This window comes from Mustela nigripes, chromosome 1 (assembly GCF_022355385.1).
Source record: "Mustela nigripes isolate SB6536 chromosome 1, MUSNIG.SB6536, whole genome shotgun sequence".
In the NCBI taxonomy this organism is placed as follows: Eukaryota; Metazoa; Chordata; class Mammalia; order Carnivora; family Mustelidae; genus Mustela; species Mustela nigripes.
In genome coordinates this window covers 145,133,222-145,148,544 of record NC_081557.1, presented here as the reverse complement: position 1 = coordinate 145,148,544, position 15,323 = coordinate 145,133,222, and the positions used below count along the sequence as shown (strand labels likewise).

Genomic DNA, 15,323 nt, shown 5'->3' with positions numbered 1-15,323 from the left:
TGAAGGAGAACACAGTTAGCAACCTCTTTGACCTCAGCCAGAGCAACTTCTTACTAGACATATTTTTGGAAGCAAGGGAAACAAAAGCAAAAACGAACTATTGGGACTTCACCAAGATAAAATGTTTCTGCATAGTAAAGAAAACAATCAATAAAACTGAAGACAACCTTTGGAATGAAAGAACACATTTGGAGAAGAAATATCTAATTAAAGATTAATATCTAAAATCTATAAAGAATTTATCAAACTCAGCATCCACAAAACAAATAATCTAGTTAAGAAATGGGCAGAAGACATGAATAGACATTTTCCCAAAGAAGATATCCAGAAGGCTAACAGACACATGAAAAGGTGCTCAACATTGCTCATCATCAAGGAAGTGCAGATCAAAACCATGATGAGATACCACCTCACACCTGTCAGAATCGCTAAAATTAGGAACATAGGAAACAACAGGTGTTGCCTAGAATGTAGAGAAAGGGGAACCCTCTTACACTGTTGGTGGGAATGCAAACTTGTGCATCCACTGTGGAAAACAGTATGGAGGTTCCTCCAAATGTTAAAAATAAGACTACTTATGGCCCAGCAATTGTACTATTAGGTATCTATCAAAAGGTTGCAAAAATGTTGATTTGAAGGTTCATGTGCACTCTGTTTATAGTTGCATTAGCATAAATAGCCAAATTATGGAAAGACCCCAAATGTCCATCACATGATGAATGGATAAAGGAGACGTGTTATATATCGACTATGGAGTATTACTCAGCCATCAAAAAGAATGAATGAGCTTGCCATTTGCAGCAATGTGCATGGAGCTAGAATGTATTATGCTAAGCAAAGTAAGTCAGCTGGAAAGATAAATACCACATGATTTCATTCATACTTTGAATTTAAGAAACAAAACAGGTAAACAGAGGGAAAAGTAAAATTAAAACAAAAAAAGAGAGAGAGGGAGGCAAACCATAAAAGACTTTTAACTATAGAGAACAAACTGAGGGTTGCTAGAAGGGAGGTGGGTAGGGGGATGAGCTATAAGAAGGGCACGTGTGAGAAGCACTGGGTGTTGCACATAATGGATGAATCACTAAATTTTACTCCTGAAACTAATATTAGACTATCTGTTAACTAGCTAGAATTTAAATAAAAACTTGAAGCAATTAAAAAAAAAAAGAAAGAAAGAAAGAAAATTTGCCTCTTACGCACCCTGAAGCATACATGGAGCATTGTTTCAGGTTGTCAAATCCTTCAAAGCACCACTAGGGAGCAGCTTGAAATGCTGATATAGATATTGAGGATGAAAATTATTTTACTGATTACAAAAAGCCCTTTTTTAAGTCAGGTGATAAAATGTTTCTTTTAACAAAATTGCAGAGGGAATCAACTGATCAACCTTCATACATTCTTTTCACAGATGACTTTGTGATTTTTGCTATGTAATTCTGTTCAGTGAATATAGTGATGTTGCTATAATTAATTGTTCTCCATTCCCATCTACTTTTTATATGAAAAAAATTGTAATGTCTATATCTAAGATGTGAGAAATAAACTGCCATTGATTATAAACTTTCTTTTATTTTTATTCTAAGATTTTATTTATTTATTTATTTTGAAGAGAGAGAGAGAGACAGGACATGCAAGTCGGGGAAGCGGTAGAGGATAAGGGAGAGGGAGAAAGCGAATTTCAAGCAGACTTGGTTAAGAGCCCAATGCAGGGTTTGACCCCCAGACCATGAGATCATGACCGGAACTGACACCAAGAGTGGGATGCTTAAGCAACTAAGCCACCCGGGTGTCCCATATATTTTCTCACTTTAACAATAAGTAGTATTTATCCATCCACATGTGAATCAAGAAGAAAAAATATCCAGAACATTAAGATATGCATTTACAATATTTTTTTCATTTAAATATTTTTCATGCAAACATCCAGTACATTGGTGTTTTGATCAATTCGTGTACTAATAATTTGGAACCTTTTTTGGGTCCTTGGGATCATAAAGAATGATGAAAAACTGTGATACATACTTTTCAGAAAAAAATATTTTGTTCGTTAGTAAGTGATTTTTATATTAAAGTTCTGAGGAGAAGTAAAAATATAGGTGTAAGGAAAGATGTTACAAAGTTAAATTTCCAAACATTAAAGAATAATCTGTTCATCAATTTTTTAAAAGGATGGTACTAAGTAAAAAAAAAAAAAAAAAAAATTGCTATAGTGTTAGATCCCATGAAACAGATTTATTTTAAAATACAGTATTTACAGTATTTCAGAAATTATGTTCTTTCTAGCTAATTAAGTTTATGAAAAAATCTTTAAAATGCCAACACGGTTATATACTAGGTTAATAGTATGTAAGTTTCCCAGTATTTTTAAACATTTTGTGAACAAAAATTTACATAATACTCATCCACACAATAGATGATCACTTGGCCTGGAGTGGTAATCATGAAGATAGAGAGTAGTGGTTGTATTCGAAACAGATTTTGATGTTTGAACTAACAGGATTTTGTGATGGATTGAATATGGTTGTGGTGGGTGAGAGAGAGGGAGGAATTGATGTCCATTCCTTGGGATTTAGCTTGAACAACTGCTGGCACTTTTAATGAGACAGAATACTACAGAGAGGCACTAGATGGTACCAAGGAATTAAGTTAAGTTTGAGGTGCTTATTTGACTTTCATGTGAAGATATCAAGTGCATTACACATAAGCCTAAAGCTCAGGAAAGATGTCTCTTCAACATAGTTAATTAGCACAAATTTTTGCATTCCAAGCCTTTATACCAGGACACTCACGATATGGAAGTTTTAACTACTGAATCAAAAAAGTTAATATATTTGCCATCTTCTGTATGGCATGCATATATTGATTAAATACCAGAATAATTCAGGTACTGTAACTAAAATAGAGTGTTATAAAGGAGAGCTGGGAGAAATTATTGACTTTATTCACTATAGAACAAATGTGAAATGTAAATGGACTTACATATTTTGTTGGTGCTCTGAAAATTAGGTTATTTCCATGTATCTATTCATAATGCATAGGCTTTTCCATTAATCTAACACTGGGCTATTAACTACAATACTCTGAAGGATGTAAATGTCTATTTTATATATTGAGATTCCTTTAAGAAAAATAATTTAAAAATTAGGAATAGTAGCAAATACTTACTTATTATTTAAGATGGGAAAAAAAGGACAATAAACTAGACATGAAAAAATTGGCAAATATCACAACATAGCAAACTCCAAAAATAATGTGATTAATTTATTAATAAGCTTCAGGATGCAAGTGAATTATTTTTCTGAATTTGCTTATGATCAATAATTCTTACAAGTATATAAAATTAATCTGAATATAAGGGATATACAACACTTGATCTTAGCCAAAAGGCAGAGAAGCGATGAATATAAGGGACATATAGGAGCAATTCAGGTTTTTTAAAAAAAATTCACTTACATTTTAAAAGATTTTATTTATTTATTTGAGCGAGAGAAAGAGAGTGTGCATGTGGCAAAGAGAGCACAAGAGGGAAGGACAGGCAAGGGAAGAGAGAGAAGCAGACTCCTCACTGAGCAGGAAGCCCCATGCAAAGCTCCATCCCAGGACCCCAGGATCATAGCCTGAGCTTAACCGACTGAATCACGAAGGTGCCCCCAATTCAGGGTTTTTCAAGTTGCTTTCTCACTGTATCAAACAACACACTTGCATAACCAAATGAGTCTTATATTGCCTATACCTACCATGACGAATACGTATAGGAAATTTGTCCCCATCACTTCCATTTTCTGGCTATTCTGCTGTTCTAATCATAAGTTTGTGTGCAATTTCATCTGGAACCAGCAGACATTGCCAGGACAGGATGGGTCAGAGATGCTAGGGTGCTACATGTTTTATGAAAAGGTCAAGACACACAAAACGTTACTTGCTCAGGAAGAGGGAAAAGTTGCTATTTGCCATTTTGCCACAGATCTGTTCCCAGCCAACACAGGAATTCTTTTTTTTTTTTTTTTTAAAGATTTTGTTTATTATTTATTTTACAGACAGAGATCACAAGTAGGCAGAGAGGCAGGCAGGGAGAGAGGGGGAAGCAGGCTCCCCGCTGAGCAGAGAGCCCGATGCAGGGCTCGATCCCAGGACCCTGGGACCATGACCTGAGCCGAAAGCAGAGGCCTTAACCCACTGAGCCACCCAGGCGCCCCCAACACAGGAATTCTTACAGAATTTATTCAATGATATAGATTCTTATCAAAAAGGAAGAAAAAATATGAAGCCCTTATAATTATATATTATATATATAATTATACATATAATTATATATATAAATAATATATTATTTGTATTATCAAACATATTTCTGACTGAAGAGAAACTTCAGCAAGGCACTGATGAGAATAAAATCCTCCACTTAAAATTTTGATTCTCCAGTGGAAAAGAAGAAATTTTCCACATATTATTTCTGGCTGCATGCTTTTCAAATTTCTTGGTCCTCTGCTAGCCACACTATTTCTGGGGCAGGAAAATATAGGACATACATGGCAAGATGACTTCTGGCCCTACAGTTTCTTGTTAGAGGACTCAGGGTTCCACACAGATATCCCAGAAGCCCGTCTTACTTACCAGGCAGCCAGCAAGAACTTATGCAGGAAAATGATTGTGAACCTCAGAAATACAATTGACCAAACTCAGTTTCCTCTTTGGTGGAGTGTCCCCAAGGGTCACTGCCACTCCAATGACACCGGACAAGAGAGGAGGGTGAAGTGACAGGAGCACGGCAGCTTTGTACTTCCAATATTTTTTTCTGCACTCTTGACAAAAACAGATAATGACATGAACATGTGGCTAGATGCCCTCTGACAGCTTGAAAGAGAAGTTCTTTGCCAGTGAGAGAGCCTGAAACTCATGTTTTATTAACTTCATTTTAAGTCCACTTCTGCCACAGACCAAAGAAACTGCTAGAAACACCGCAGTAGACACACACTCAGGAGTATGAGAAAAGTCGGCTCAATATTAAAAGTTCTTTTTTATTTTTTTCATGCAAGAAATAGGGACCTATTCTAAGGTATGCTTTCAAAAGGAAGTAATTCCCTCCTCTATGTTAGTTCTAGATGACTGAATGTTTCCACTTGGGCTGGACCAAGACACAATCTTTATTGGCTTTACTCTTAAGAACCAAATTTTGGCATACTTGGAAAAATAAAAACATAATGAAAGTAATGCAAGAGATCAATGATTAAATTAATTTTGGAAATGGAACTAGACTATTTGGAACCGAGTCATTATTTTCTATACTTCAGAAATACCTAGAAATAAATGGGAAAATAAAGAATCATTTCTGAAAAACAAAAGAAAGAACAAACAAATAAGGGCTTATAGCTACTCACTATAGATCGGAACTCAATTTAATTGTATAATTTGGCATGGGGATAAGTCAATAATATTTAATTAATATTTATAAAGAAAAATGTGAAGAAGTTATATTAATAGTAACTAGTGTGTCCCAGTTCCTTTTACTAACTTACATGGGCTTTTTAACATTTTGTCTGCAATAATTTTAGCAAACATTTTTCATGGCTTATTTGCCTTTTATTTGTGATGTGCTTTGATGCTCCAGAGTTTATAATTTTTAAAAAAAATTTATTTAATTATTTGACAGAGAGAGAGAGATCACAAGTAGGCAGAGAGGCAGGTAGAGAAAGAGAGAGAGAGAGAGAGGAGGAGGAAGCAGGCTCCCTGCTGAGCAGAGAGCCTGATGTAGGACTTGATCTGGGACCCTGAGATCATGACCTGAGCCAAAGGCAGAGGCTTAATCCACTGAGCCACCCAGGTGCTCCGAGTTTCTCATTTTTATATAGTCAAGTTTATCATACTCTTCCATTGCAGGTCTTTTTCTCCAGTACTTTCATGGTTATAAAGTTCTTCCCTATCCAGACTGAACTGCACAATTCAAATGACAGCTATTTTTATTTTGAACTTATATATGTTCCTTAAAAAATCTAATTTACATTTAAAATTTTGAAAAGCTTAATTGAGTCTCTATTGTTGAGCAATTTAACTTTTCATTTCCTTTGTGTACTATTAGAACTTAAAAAAGAAAGAACTTGAATAAGCTTTTCTATCCTTCTCCTGCTTTCTTATTCATGACTGCATATAGAAATAATTTGAAATCCAGAACTTTGTTGTTATTCAATTACTAATATTTGGATACCACTTATGCCATTTTGTTCCATAAATATATGTCAATAGATGGCTAGTTCTGTGTCGGTATATGATACTGGTTTGGGTAACTCAATATTTCACTGAATTTTGTGTTTCCAGCAAGTCTACATAAAACTCCAATTTCTTTATGCTTAAATTTTTAATTCATAAGTTTTATTTTAATAAGGAGAACTATAGGTATGAGTACTTTTTGGCAGAAATATACATGCATGACATATTTTCTAAGTAAAACCTGAGAAGTTTATTATTCTTCCTTCACATACAAGTTTGTCACTTGGCCTTAGAATCCTTGTGTCACAAACACATTCTCTTAAAGTTTACAGATGTGATTCTACAGATGTTACCACCTTGTGGTGCCATGTGAAGAAGACATTTGAGATCTACTTGTTTATTACATGAGCACTTTCATCGTTTTTGTTGTGTTGGAATTTGTTTTGCTGGGAGATTTGGATGTGAGGAGTTTGAATTTGGAAACACAGAGGGTCTGACAACTTAACAGGAGTGAACCCAGTGGATTTTGGGGTTGACTCCTGTTTGTGATGAGCTGAGGAATGAATCACAAGTATGGAAATAAAAACAGAGCTTAGGCAAATGTATCAAACAGGTTGACAGTGAGATGGGAACACGGGGCATTTGAAAGAGGCCTTCGAGTTCAAGAATTGGAAGTAAAGGTAGTATGTTTCACTAATTAGGATTACCCATTGGAGAAGCTGCATCTGATAATAGGAGAGAGAGAGAGATAAGACAACAGCAGTACTGGAGAAAGGAAATAGTCTTGGGATCTAGAGTGCAAAACAAATAACTCATAGTTCACAAGAGGATACTTCCTCTGTTGTACAGAGACTAAAGAAGAAATGCCATCAGTGACTATGGTTAGAGGCAGGAGAGCGGCTTGTATTTGATGACTTCTCTTTTCCTCTGTGAAATGTGAACCTTGGTCATTAGTTGAGAAAAAAATGGAGAAGAAGTGGTAAAGGCTTGAGCAGCGAGAAGAAGGTGTGAAAACATCTTCTTGGAAAATGAGGAAAATCCAGTTAAACAGAAGAATTGTTTGAAGCAATTTATTTAAATGTAAAAATGTCCATTTAGTTCTGTTTGTTATATAATTACAAATGTACATTTTCTTCTTTCGCAATGAATGTTGTTTATATGTGTGCATAGCATATGCTTAGTATATGCACTGCCAATTTAAAGACAATCATATTTGACTCATTATATGGTTTATCAGTATCAGAATAGTAGTGATGGAAAATAAAAAATGTGAAACAGACCAAGTGCCCTGTGGGAATTCTAACATTGTCTGAGGTTCTCTGTTCTGATTTATTCATGAGATTCCAAGATTTATCATAAAGCCTCTCACCTGGTAGACATTTGACATGTCACAAATTCTTCTCTTAAAAGCCCAGTCTGATAGACTTTCTACAGGACTAGAATACTTTACCTGTGTGCATTTTAAGAGATAGGAAATTAGTGAGTATATGTAAGATTCTTGATTTTTAGTTGATGATGAAATTGAATTTATAGTAACAAAATACATATTTTTAAAGTTCTAGCTTCCAATAGTAAAGGAGATATTGACTATACTTGTTCATTCTTCTGTTTTATTGAAAATGAAAATTCCTTCAGCCTCAAGTCTAACAAAAGTAAAAATTATGATAGTAAGACCATCCCCAAATTAATATTTTTATAGAAGATATGATCTTTTAAAATAAAGCACTAGAGATCTAAAATCTAATACTTTTGGAGAAAATTATAAGTAGACAAATAACTATAATACACCAAATATTTTAAGGAGATAGAAGAATGCATTTTTATAGATGAAAAACTATGAAATACAATGACTATGCCCCAAATCTGCAATGTTTTCAATCAGATCCACATAAATACATTGGAACTGCAAGTTTTATAGTAATTCTCTGAGTTATGTAAATAACTATACTTGCTTCTCTCCTAGGCTACCTAGAGTAGACAAAACACAAAGAAAACACATTTGAAATGATTTTATTAAAAACTATACACCAAGATCCTGTAAAAGCTGTAACTGTAACTTTATTGACTGCATCAATTTGAGATTACAACATCTTCTTTAACATTTCTGAAAATGGATGGCATTATTCATCATTGTGTAGCATTGTTGTGTTGTGTTCAAAATGGTCACTTACTGCCCTAAGATCTAAGTTTAAAGGACAAAAATTCTAACTTGTCTACTAGGCTAACAGAGAGATGTGTTTCCTTCTTGGTGGGTTTCATTCTATGTTAAATTCAGACTAAATTCTCCAAATCAGCCAATCACATCTATCATGCTATACTACTAAGTATATGTATAAATTCAGATTTTTTATTTCTACCTTGTCAATTTCACATACTACATTGTGATTTTTCACTGCTTTTATTTTCTTAAACCTGATTTGCTCCACAGAAGGTAGAATTTTCTGTCTTTATTTTAACATTTAGTACTTGAAAGTGAGCATTTAACTCCGTTTTGCTAAATTGAATACTTTTGTAAGGAAAGATTCCAAAAGTTGAGAGAAAATGACCCAAATATACTAGTGCATAAAATGCCTGTCACATATTTTTTTATGACTGAGTTATAAAATTGAATCCAGCAAGACATCAAGCTGCATTTTGTGGTGCAATGATCTGGTGGATATGCTTCTTAAGATCTTTAAAAAACAATTTGTTTTTTATTTTTATTTTCAAAGATTTTGGAAAAACTGCTTTTCAAAGAAATGAAAGGCCAAAAGCAGCCGTGTTTACTTAAGGGCTTTGACAACGTGAAGAGCTGTTCAGACAGCGGAGATCCCATCTCTGACTGAACAAGCATTTCAGCGCTGTCCCTGGCGTGACTTTACCTCCTACGGTCTTCTTCAAAATCGGAAGACTGTCAATAACTACTCCCTCACGGCCGAAACAAATCGCATTTTGTTCCACTTCTGAAATTTCAAGGTGAAATGAATTTGAAATTTTGTTCTCTAAATCAACACTTGTAGAAGTGAGAGGAATTTGACCTTTGTCTTTGCATGCTGATGAACTACAACGGAGAGAACCAATTGCATACGAGAAATTTCAAAGATTTAAGCTTCAATCTTTTTAAGCTCATTTGCAAATGTCAGTCAGGGCACTTTGTCTACCAAGTGATTTATTTACTCTTGCTACCTTTGGCGGAAGGAAAAATTCACTAACTAGAAATAAAGAAATCACTACACAATAGAATATTTGACCCTCAGACAGACAATCCCATGTATTTCCCTGCTATGTTATTAAAACATTTGTTGTTACTCATGATAACCACTTGGATGATGGCTTGTTTTAGGTGATCTTTTCCCCCTCAAAATTGTGGGAAAACTCCATAAAATGTGTTGTGTGACAAATCACTGCATGACATTTTAATTCTTTGAAAGAAAGTCACTCTACACTATTTTGTATAAGGAGTTTTCTTTATGATTTCTTGATTCTTGCTATATACATGATGCTAAATGTTGAGATAGTTTATATACTAAACATTAATAAATTAAGTTTTCTAAAAAACTGGGGTGAACAAGTAAAAAGAGGGAATGTTTTGTGGGTTATAAAGCATTACTGCTTATATTCTGATTGAATTATTATCTCTTGTGCCACAACTGCTTTATTGTGTTTTGTTGCCTATTGATGGTCCTGGAAACTCAGTCTTTCTTGTTCTGCTTGAGATCAGATGGTCCTGGTCCATCGACTCTGTCCAGTCCATCCTTCCCAATATCCTCCTTGTGCTCATCTTTCTCTGCCTATGTCATTCTTAAGCTAGGATAACAATCTGAGGGTTTTGAAGGGGTGGGGGGTGCGAGGTCGGAGTACTAGGTGGTAGGTATTATAGAGGGCACGGATTGTATGGAGCACTGGGTGTGGTGCAAAAATAATGAATACTGTTATGCTGAAAATAAATAAAAAATAAATTTAAAAAAATGTGTGCAAGGCCCTTTGCTATACTTACTTCCGTATTTTCCTTTTATAATGTTACCTATCACCTACACCTTGGTGATTGCCAAACTTCTATTTTTCAGCTTTCTTTTGGTCTTTGCCTCTTGATCTCCAAGTATGTGTGACTGTAATAAATGGCTTCTCTGGAAATTCTCTGTCTTCATCCTACAGAAATTCTACTTCCTCCAAGAGACTTCTCCTTTCTCCCACCTGTGATTTCTATCTTGATAAAAGGCATTTTTCTTTAATATGCAATTTAAATATCAGATTCGTTCTTCCCATATTTTTCAGATTTAATTACTCACTCTACCACATCAATGCTACATGTCTAAAACCCCTTAAATCTCTGTGCTCTTCTTCTTCCATAGGTCCACTATCTTGGCTTGCACACTGATTTCCCCAAGTTGAGACAATGCAATTTCTTCCTGCCTGGTACCTCTGCTCTCATCTTGTTTCCACTCCAGCAGTCTTCTCCACAGAGGTTTGAAGAATACTGGGGCTCATATTGGATGGATGCGAGCTTCCAAGTGAAAGGAGGAAATGGTATCAAGAATGCTCACCAGCCAAGAATGTATCCCAGAAAACTACTTCAAGTAGTGGAGAGGAAACAGAATGGAATCTTCTAGTCAGCAGGTGTTTGGTGTGAAAATAAAGATAATCATAGGAAAAGGAATTTAAGCACAGTCTTTATTCATGCATAAATTTCATGCTGTCCAGATAGAGGCAGGTATTTAAAATTCCATTTCCTCTGAGAGAAAGAATATGTCTTTAGCTTCTCCATTATTCCTGAGGTACACTTATTTATTGGCTGTGTATTAATTTATTTAGTAGAGATATTAGCATACTCCTCAAAAATACATATTTTAAAATTATTTCAAAAACACTGTATATCATTTCCTCAAAATTTTAGAACACAATTCTAGAAATAAATACTATTTATTTCAATTTTGTTAAAATGTTAAAATTAACAGAAAAGTAATATAAAAGGTCAAATTTCTCAAATGTCAATATGATTTGCACAATATTTTGACCACATACAATCATGTATTTTTTCCTTATTCTTTCTTTAAAATCTTAGTTCTTTCCTCTTAGAATTGTATTCTTTCCCTCTTGTTTGGGAGACAAAATGGTATTTTTTTTAATTAAAATTTTGTCTATTAAGATCAAGAAAATGTCATGAAAACTTACCAGCTATATAGATCTGTAATTAATTTCAACCAACATATCTATGGTGATATTTTTTTGTATAGAATGCTGGGCTTCACAAGAATTTTCTCAGAACTGATTTCATGTGCATGGAAGCTGAATGGTCACATGCCTTTGGGATTCATCAGGGTTTGAAATTTAATGGTCAGAATTTGAGAGCTAACATTATCATGAGTTGCATGGAATCAATAGTTTAACAGAAACAGATTCCTCAAAAGATCATAAATCCTTTCCTAGATTGTTTTATGAAATGAGGTTGATTGAAGAATAACAGTAATCTACAAAGTGAAAACAAATATTAAGTCTCATTTCCTGTATTATCAGAGACTCTAGCCTCAATGGATGGATCACCTTGAACTGACTAACATAACGTTTTCCAAAGTGGTACAATGATATTCTATAAAACATTAAAAAAATAAAAGGATTTATGGTTACACAGGTTTAGGAACAATTGTATACTATAGTCCCACTTAGAAAGGTTCTACACTGCAGCACATGAATGGCCGCAAAATGTTCTGCAGTAAAGGAAACTTATCCAACACTGTTCAGCAGAGGCTTTCTGAATTTACATGATCTAGAGGGTTTTTTTTTCCGTGTAATACTTCTCATATTCATTTAAACTTATGGGATCAATAAACAAGAGGAATTAAATACCCAAAGATAATTATCATACATAAAGTTAAAATGATAGTTTGTTCCAATGTATATAACACCTGGGTATATCCGGAGATTTGACTTTTGAATTTAGATATATTTAACATAACAGACCCAAGAAACATATATAGAGAATGCACTGAGCCATCCATTCTATGCCTGCAAAAAGGGGGTATTTATTTATTGCAGAGATTAACTGAGTAGGGATGAACCAATTATGGAAATTTTCCAGATAGGGTAAGCTGTAGAGAATGCATTTTGAAGGAAATTAGGGATATGATCAGCCACGTGGGGTGGAAAGAGAATTCTAGTTAAAGCAAATCATACATGATAGTACTGAGGAGGCAGGCAAATCTCATGAGTGGATGACAGCAAGCAAATGAACTTGACAGATGTGGAGTCTCGGGCTGGAAATAATGAGAGAAAGCTCGGTGAGACTGAGTGGAAATAGAATCTTAGGAGTTAGACAAGCTCAGGAAACCGATGTTTTTCATGGAACTTAAATATCAAAACATCTATACACATTTAATCAACTAGTCACCAGTGCTCACAATTCATCACAAGTTATCCTTCACTTTAAATGCTAATTATTCCTGTCTAGACATTCAGCACGTTATGTGTATGGTTTTAGGAAAGCTCAATAAATATTTTGAGTCTGGTCCTGTGCATGAAACAGAACGTCTTTGTGTGGTTTCCCGGGCAGCTAAGTGAGAGTGGCATGCAAAACACGCAGAGGTGTTTTTAACAAGAATTATCCTTGTACACTCACCTTCCTGTGAACACTGGGCTTCCTTTTACAATTCACCTGCTCTCCTGAAGCCTTATTTGTAGGAATAATGTCCACCTTGCTCTTTTGGAATATGACAGTGGGATACTAAGAATTTAATTCCACATAACCCCACTTAACTTAATGCACCTCACACCAGGCAGACCTTGATTAAAATAATTAGAGATTCAAATACTTTCAGAATATTTCAGATCAATAGACTATAAAAAGATTTTATGATACAGTAAGATGCTCTATTTTTTCAATTTCTATGAATACTGAACTTTGGGTTTATCAGATGTGGTTGTGGTAAAGTTTAAATTTAAATCATCAGGGGAAGGAAAGCTTATGAACATAGTAATTAAAATAAGCCAAAAATAAAAAAAACAGGGAAATAGTATCATAATTTAAAGCAAGATATTTTTTATTACATAAAATTATATTCATCATTATTAGCCATAAACCCAAAATAATTTTTAAACAACTTTTCTGGAAAGGTAGAATATTCTAGAATTTATATTTAGCATTTTGCTGCTGGCTTATGAATCCTATTCCCATAAGTACTTGGAAATTATATAATTATTTTTCTATGATATAGTCCATCATTTTTAATTCTTTCCAAATTTAATACATCTCTGCCAATTATTCTGAATTAATTAGGTGGAACGCCTTTTCAGTGTTTTCAAAACCAGTTATACAAGGAATTCCGCACAAATTTTAAGAATTACTGGAAAAAGTAAAAATAGATATGAAGGTCAATTTGTGTTGGTTGATTATATTCTTCCAAGAAACCAAGCTGAATCCTCCTGTGAGCAGTCTTTAGATAGCAGGGTGCTACAGTTGTTTTTGGCAAGTGGAATAGACATGACAGGTCTAAACCTGTGAAATTAGCTGCTTCTTCTTCTTCTTTTTTTTTTAAGTTTTTTATTTATTTATTGGTCAGACCACAAGTAGGCAGAGAGGCAGGCGAAGAGAGAGAGAGGAGGAATCAGGCTCCCCACTGAGCAGAGAGCCTGATGCAGGGCTCGATCCCAGGACCCTGGGATCATGACCTGAGCCGAAGGCAGAGGCTTTATCCCACTGAGCCACCCAGGTGCCCCTCAAATTAGCTTCTTTAATGGCATTTCTATAATCTTAAAATGTAAAACAGTTCTTCAACTGTTTTGATAATAATGGTGTTATTGAGACAGTGTTTATACACCCAGGGCCTAGGTCCATGGATCACAATAACCAATCTGTCCCCAAGATTTGATCCTCAATATAAACCTGAACAAGCGAGTGACCGTATTCTTCCCATATTGCAGAATACCAGTGTATTTATGTATTTACCACTTTGTTCCATAAAGGATTTGAATTGGCTTATAAATCTCAAAATACATAATGAGGAAATCAAGATTAAAGGAGAACATGGGGACAAACACCAAAGCCAGTGTGGTGAATGCACACAGACATGCCCGCTGGAGGATCTTGAGTTCCTCTCGATGGACCTCCGTTCTGGCCTGAGGTTGCCCAATAGCAAGAGGGAGAGAGGTAGAGGAGTGGGGAGAAAAAGACATGCTTAATTATTTAGTCAAAGTTTCCATGGAAATTAAGAATCAAGCAATTATTTTGAATATAGGAATATTTTTCTGAGACCTGAATGGGAGGACGGGCAGCATGGAGAAGCAGGCATTGCCCTTGGCGACCTCCCTAAATTACTGGGAATATTGAATTGGACATGATTTTTTCTAGCATCTCGATGAGGCCATTGGTTAATGATGAAGACAATTCTACAATGATCTAAATAGACATGTTTCTTTGTTTTGAGTCCAGCACACTATGTAGAAAGGAATTCCCTAGAAGTCTCATTTCACTTTCTTGGAGGCTTCCTTAGACTGAAGAGAAATTATTTATGCACTTAGTTCTTCCTTTGATACTTGTTGAATCAAAGTCTAGAAGTTTCTTTCAAAAACACAATTAGTGTAGGGGTGCCTGGGTGGCTCAGTGGGGTAAACCTCTATCTTCAGCTCAGGTCATGATCTCAGGGTCCTGAAATTGAGCCCTGCATCGGGCTCCCTGCTCAGCGGGAGACTTGTTTCCCCCTCCCCCTCTGCCTGCCTCTGCCTACTTGTGATCTCTTTCTCTGTCTCTGTCTCTCTCTCTATCAAATACATAAATAAAATCTTAAAAAAAAAACACAATTAGTGTAAAAAATGATGATGGACATTGAACGTTGGTATGTATTTTCTTTCCTTGAGAGTAGTGCAAAATATGTGTAAATTATAACAATATTATTTTATTTTAACTACTTTAATTAATATTTTTTTCTTACAATAGTTTTAAAACTCTATTTTAGGTATTTTATCTTCAGAATTTAATAAAGAGCTGGAAGATGTTAAAGATGTCTACCAAGTGATGGCACTCTGTGTTCATTCTCAGCTCTATTTTACAGAAAGTCTTTTTGGATGCTCAAACTACAAGGTTTGGTCTATTTTCCTCATTAAAGACTGTCTCATACATCTCCATCTGTGGAAGGAAATTTGGCTTC

General features: G+C 34.9%; 1 pseudogene; it reads right to left on the bottom strand.

Moving 5' to 3' along the window:
- Positions 1–3,283: 3,283 nt before the first annotated feature.
- LOC132008623 (U2 spliceosomal RNA) lies at positions 3,284–3,402 on the bottom strand (annotated as a pseudogene).
- Between the last annotated feature and the right edge of the window lie 11,921 nt (positions 3,403–15,323).